Below are 6,635 nucleotides of genomic sequence, written 5' to 3' on the forward strand. Positions count from 1 at the left end.
AAAAGACTCACATCCAGAATACATAAAGCACTCTCAAAATTCAACAGTAAATCCAGGTGTGGTGATGCACACCTGTAATCTCAGCTACTCAGCCGTTTGAGGCAGGAGGATCACAACTTTGAGGCCAGCCTGGGCAACTTAGCAAGACCTTGTGTCAAAGTAAAAAAATAAAAAGGGGTAGGGATTTAGCTTAATGGTAAAGCACCCTGATTCAATCCCCAGTACTGGGAGGCCACACTTGTGAAACATCTGGACTGCTGTTCTAGGATTTTATTTCTGGTGTGTTTACTGCACAGCTGTTTGAAATGTTTAATAAAGCTTTATAAACTTTAAGAAAGTAAGATAGCAAAGCTGGGCATGGTGGCATGTGTTTGTAGTTTCAGCTGTCAATCACGTTGAGACAGGACGATCTCTTCAGCCAGGAGTTCAGGGCTAGCTTGAGTAACATAGCAAGACCCAGTTTCTTGATAAATAAATGACGAAATAAATAGGAAGATAGCAAAGTCCAATTACTCAATAAATGGTATTGACAATGTCCTGTGTCTAATCAAATTAGTCGACACGCAGAGGAGGAGAGTGACCCGTAACTAAGAAAAAATATTAGTGAATAGAAAGAGATGCAAAAATGACAGAAGTGGCAGGCGAAGGTATTTAGATGTTTAACAGTGTTTTCAACTGTAATTATGTAGAGGAAAGCATGGCAAGAAGAGAGCTCGATTAAATAAAAGGAAGTTTCTTCAGAAAAATTAACAAAAATTGATGAACTGTGATTTTCACTTATATCATCCTACTAATCTATGATGCTGAACATCTTTCCATATATTTATTTGCCATCTGTATATCTTCTTTGGAGAATATCTGTTCAGATCTTTTGCCCATTATAATAAAACAGCCTTATTGGGGTACCACTGATATATATATATATATATATATATATATATATATATATATATATATATATATATATATATATATATAAACTATATACATTTAAAGTATAAAATTTGTTGATTAGCAAACCATTCTGTTTGCAACTTAATTCCCCTTTGCATGATTCTCAGGTCCCAGGGATTAGGACGTGGATATCATTGGGAAGGCCATTTATTTTTTGTCTGTGTGTGTATCTGTGTGTGTGTGTATGTGTGTGTAGCTTAGTGGTAGAACACATGCCTAGCATGTTTGAGGCCCTGAGTTCCATCCTCAGTACTGCAAATAAACAAACAACCAAACAAGCTCTTGGAGACACTGTCCTATACTTATTGTCTTGATAAGGGATCCCTGGTGTCATATTTTATGAAATGGAGGTTTGTGTCCTTAAATAGCTTTCCTTGGTCTGGATGGGTTAAAAATGTCTGATGGGGTTGGGGTATAACTTGGTAGCAGAGCACTTGTCTAGCATGCACCAGGCCCACAGTTCAATCTTCAGTACTGCAAAATAAAAACATACATTCATAAATAATAATACATTCATACATATCCCACATGAATCAAGACAGAGGAAAGCTCTGAAGCATTTAGTCGACAAACTGATTGAAACCTAATTTTGGAGCCAATATCCTCTATTACATGGGTAAATCCATTTCTTCTGCCATCCTTGTGGCTCGCTGTGAGTGAGTGTGTGTGTGTGTGTGTGTGTGTGTGTGTGGTAAATCCATTTCCTCTGCCATCCTTGTGGCTCACTGTGAGTGTGTGTGTGTGTGTGTGGGGGGGGAATACTGGGAATTGAAACCAGGAGCGCTCTACCACTGAGCTACATCTCCAGACTTTCTTTTTTTTTTTTTTGAGACAGGGTCTTACTAAGTTGCTGAGGCTGACTTCACACTTGCAATCCTCCTGTCTCAGCTTCCTGAGTTGCTGATTATAGACATGTAATCTTATTTTGTTTATGCTATCTGTACTTTGTTTTAAAAAAAAAGGAAAGCTAGCAGTGTCCATAAGGACAAATGTTTTCAATGCCTATTATACACTAGCTTTCATTCTTTCATCCAAGCAAAGTAAAATCAGTGTATGCGGGTATAGTAGGGGGAAAAAAAGGTTCCTGATCATGTGCAGATCCTAATCCCTGGACTCTGTGAATATCTGTGAATATGTTATTTCACATGCTAAGCGGAATTAAGTTGTAACTGGACTAATTTTGCTAATTAACTGGCCTTCAAATAGGGAGCTTACTGGGTAGGCTCAATGTAATCATGCAGGTCTTAAAAGTGAAAGGGGAAGGCAATGCTATGGCTCTACTCCCCTTTGCTGGCTTTGAAGAAGGAGGAAGGGACCCAAAACTAAGTAATGTAAACATCTTCTAGAAGCTGTTTAGGGCAAGAAAATGAATCCTTCCCTATAACCTTCGGCATGAACACTGCCTTATTCACACTTCCATTTTAGTCCATTGAGACCACTGTGATTTCTGACATTAAGAAGTTAAAAAAAAAAAAGTTTGCATTGCTTTAAGCCACCAAGTCCATGGAAAAATTTTGTTACAGCAGCAACAAGAAACTTATACAGTGGGTCGTGGATCCTGGAGTGTGTAATGGAGGAGAGGGAAGAGGGGCACTTTAGATAGGAATCACGTGAAAGAGGTTGTAGTAATCATTCAAATTGAACTGGTGTTTTACTGCTGGATCACCCCATCCATAGAGTATTGTGAGCTAGAATGTCTGGAGATTAGTGTGAATTAATTAGGTCACTGAGGGTGCAGCACTCAGAAGGAATTGATGTACTTCTTGTCAGACCCCGGCTAGAAGGAGTTTTAAAAAGAGCCAGAACATTGGTTGTTATAAAAGAGCAAACTTGGCCCTTCCTCTCTCTAGGACTTCCTGTCTCACCATATGATTTCTCCCCTCACACAGATCCCCTCAGTGAAGTCATCAGCTATGATGTGGTGCAGTTGAGGGGCCCTCACCAGAGCTGAGGAGTTGCTAGTGCCATGCTCTTAAACTCCATGAACTGTGAGCTAAATAAGCTTCTTTTTAAATAAAGTTACCCAGCCTCAGATATTTCATTATAGTGAAAAAAAAGTGATTAATACACTGGGCTAAAACCAAGGTGTCAGTGGGATTGCATCCTTTCCTTGACTTTTTCCTCCTACCCCTCCCTCTCCCCCTCCCCCTCTCCCCCTCCTCTTTTTTCCAGTGCCGAGGATCAATCTTAGGGTCTTATGCATGATAGGCAAGTGCTCTAGTAGTAAGCGCATCCTCAGACCTCTTTTCCAGATTTTAGAGGGTGCCTGCATACCTGGACTTGTCGCCATTGCCTCAATCTTCAAATTTATCTATCCTGTCACTTGAACATAGCTCCTATATCACATCTCCTCCTCTGACTCTTTTTCCCTCTTTTCAGGACACTTATTATTACTTGGGAACAACACGGAAAATCAGGCTACTTTTTTAATTTTAAGATTCGTTCCCAGCCGCTGCACGCACGCGCGCACCCGCACTGCGCCCAGCATGATGGTTGTGGTTCTGATCAGTGGCAGGAAAGACAGCTGTTACAATATGATGCAGTGCATTGCTGCTGGGCATCAGGTTGTTGCTTTAGCAAATCTAAGACCAGATGGAAACCAAGTGGGATCTGATGGACTGGATAGCTACATGTATCAGTCAGTGGGTCATCATGCCACTGACTTGTATGCAGAAGCAATGGTTCTTCCCTTCTACTGCAGAGCCATCAGAGGAAGGAGCTTGGATATAGGACGAATGTACACCAAATTTGAAGGTGATGAAGTTGAAGGTCTCTATGAACTTCTGAAACTTGTTAAGGGCGTTACTAGAGTGACCTGGCTTGCTGAATATGGTGCTCTGTATCTCCAAGATTTTCAAATGCATATGGAAGTGTGCAAGCCAGGCGATTGTTTACAGGAGTCCAAATGAGCTGTGCCCTCACAGCAAGTTTGATAAACACACATTTCCTCCTTTTATCAGTTAGAGTGCAGAATGTGAAGTATGAGTTCCAGTTTTATTCATTCCTCTTAACCTTTTCCTTAATTAATTAAAAAGACATACCAACTGGATACTGTTCCGTCCCTGTTTTTTTTTAATTTTTTTAAGTTGTTGATAGACCTTTATTTTATTTATTTATATGGGGTGCTGAGAATCAAACTCAGTGCCTCACACATGCCAGGTAAGTGCGCCACCGCTAAGCCACAGCCACAGCTGTCCCTGTTTTTTGTTCTGCTTACTGGTAGTTGACTGCTTAGCCCAATACTTACCTAGGCAAGGTTTGGAAAACCTTTAACAATATTTAACTTAAAGGAGAGTCATCCCAAGGAATGTCACGTGAGCGCTAATTAACAGTAATGACTGCTAATCACTTTGCTTTTTATTTTCCTTTAGGAGCACTGCTATTATCCAGTGTAATTAAGTGAAATGCTCTTATATTAATGAACAATGTTGCATCCTTTTAGCAACTATTGCTCACAGTCAAGCTTTGCATAAATTATTTAACTGAAATTGATTTTAATATGTAACAGTGAGAGGAAAATCAAATTATTTCATGTGGCTAATTTAAAAATAATATCCTGACAGGAGGATCGTGAATTCAAAACCAGCCTCAGCAAATGTTGAGGAGCTAAGCAACTCAGTGAGACCCTGTCTCTAAATAAAATACAAAATAGGGCTGGGAATGTGGCTCAGTGATCAAGTACCCCTGAGTTCAATCCCCCCAAATCCAGTACCCAAATATAAATTAATAATAATAATAATGTCCTGAATTGCTGAATCTCTAGAGAAATGTATATATTAGCCAGTGATATATATATGTGAATGGATTAAGTGGTATATATACACAGTGAAGTTTTACTCAGCCATAAACAATCAGCATTTCCCTGATTGTTAGAGATATTGAATATTTTTTTCATATATTTATTGGCATTTGTGTTTCTTCTTTTTTTAAAAATATTTTTTAGTTGTTGATGGACATTTATTTTATTTATTTGTATGTGGTGCTGAGAATCAAACCCAGGGCCTCACACATGCTAGGCAAGTGCTCTACCGCTGAGAACCAACCCCAGCCCCTCTTGAGTGTATCTCATAGGTGTATATATTGCACTTATATGTGCAACATCACTACTGTCAAGTTTAGAAACTTTTCCTCATTTCAAAAGGGAGCCCTTTACTCTGTCTGTAACCAGCCTGTTTCCCCACCCTCATTCATCCCAAGGCAACCACTAATCTACTCTTTTCTCTCTACAGACATGTCTGTTCTGGACATTTTATATGAATTAAATCATATAGTATGTGGTCTTTTGTGACTTGCTTTTGACACTTAGCATAATATTTTCTGGATTCATCCATGTAAAAGCATATATCAGAATTTCTTTCCTACTTTTACTAGAATAATATTTCATTGTATGAATACATTCCATTTTGTGTACCCATTCATCACTTGAGAGACATTGAGGTTGTTTCCAGCTTCTGGCTATTATAAATAATGCAGCCGTGAACATTCGTGGATGGATTTCTGTGTGAACTTAGTAAGGTTTTCATTTATCTTTAGTAGACACCTAAGAGTCTACTACTATAGGGGAAATGTATCAAGTATTTCACCTTTAATTGTTTTTTTTCTTGCTCTTATAGTTCTACTCACAGTATCTGTTTCTTGAATCAATTATAGTGTGTGTGTTTCTAGGAATTTGTCCATTTTATCTGTTATCTTATTTATTAACATAAATTTGTTTCAGCCATTCTTTCTTTTTTTTTTGAAAGAGAGAGAATTTTTTAATATATATATATATATTTTTTTTTTAGTTTTCGGCGGACACAACATCTTTGTTTGTATGTGGTGCTGAGGATCGAACCCGGGCCGCACCCATGCCAGATGAGCGCGCTACCGCTTGAGCCACATCCCCAGCCCCATCATTATTTCTTTAAAATTTTTTTTAATCTCTTTTCTCTCTTCTTATACTCCCACAGAACACATTGGTGTGCTTAATGGTACACCACATTTCTCTGAGGCTCTATTCCTTTTTCTTCATTGTTTCTTTTTTTCTGACTGCATACTTTCCAGCCGTCAAGCTATAGTTAAGTGCACTAATTCTTCCACCAGTTCAACTGTACTATTTCTTTCTTTCTTTCTTTTTTTTTTTTTTTTTTGGACCAGGGATTGAACTCAGGGGCACTCAACCACTGAGCCACATCCCCAGTCCTATTTTGTATTTTATTTAGAGACAGGGTCTCACTGAGTTGCTTAGCACCTCGCTGTTGCTGAGGCTGGCTTTGAACTCATGAACCTCATGCCTCAGACTCCCAAGCATCTGGGATTACAGGCATGTGCCACTGCACCCAGTTCAACTGTACTATTGAACCCCATTAATGAGTTTTTCATCTCAGCTATAATAGTTTTTAAGTCCAGAATTTCCACTTGGTTCTTTCTAATGATTTATCTCTCTTTGATAAATTACCTTTATTTGATGTAAAACAACAACTATGATTTAAAGAAAATAAGAAATAGTTTACTCTGAGCCAAATGTGAATGGCTGAGGCCTGGGGACACAGATTTAAGTTACTTTGAATAAGGTACTCTAAAGTGGAAGAAGTTACATGAACTATTTTTTTTCAGTGCTGGGGATCAAACCCAGGATTTTGCACATGCCAGGCAAGTACTCTACCACTGAGCTACACCCCTAGACCTCACATGAACTTCCA

The 6,635-nt window shown here is 38.8% G+C and overlaps 1 pseudogene; it reads left to right on the top strand.

Annotated features, from left to right (window-relative positions):
- The first annotated feature begins 1,847 nt into the window (after nucleotides 1-1,847).
- Nucleotides 1,848-4,003, top strand: LOC124101007 (diphthine--ammonia ligase-like; annotated as a pseudogene).
- The last annotated feature ends 2,632 nt before the right edge of the window (nucleotides 4,004-6,635 follow it).

This window comes from Marmota monax, unplaced genomic scaffold (genome assembly GCF_021218885.2).
Source record: "Marmota monax isolate L192 unplaced genomic scaffold, Marmota_monax_Labrador192_F-V1.1 WCK01_AAM20220418_F8-fsc00501, whole genome shotgun sequence".
Lineage (NCBI taxonomy): Eukaryota > Metazoa > Chordata > Mammalia > Rodentia > Sciuridae > Marmota > Marmota monax.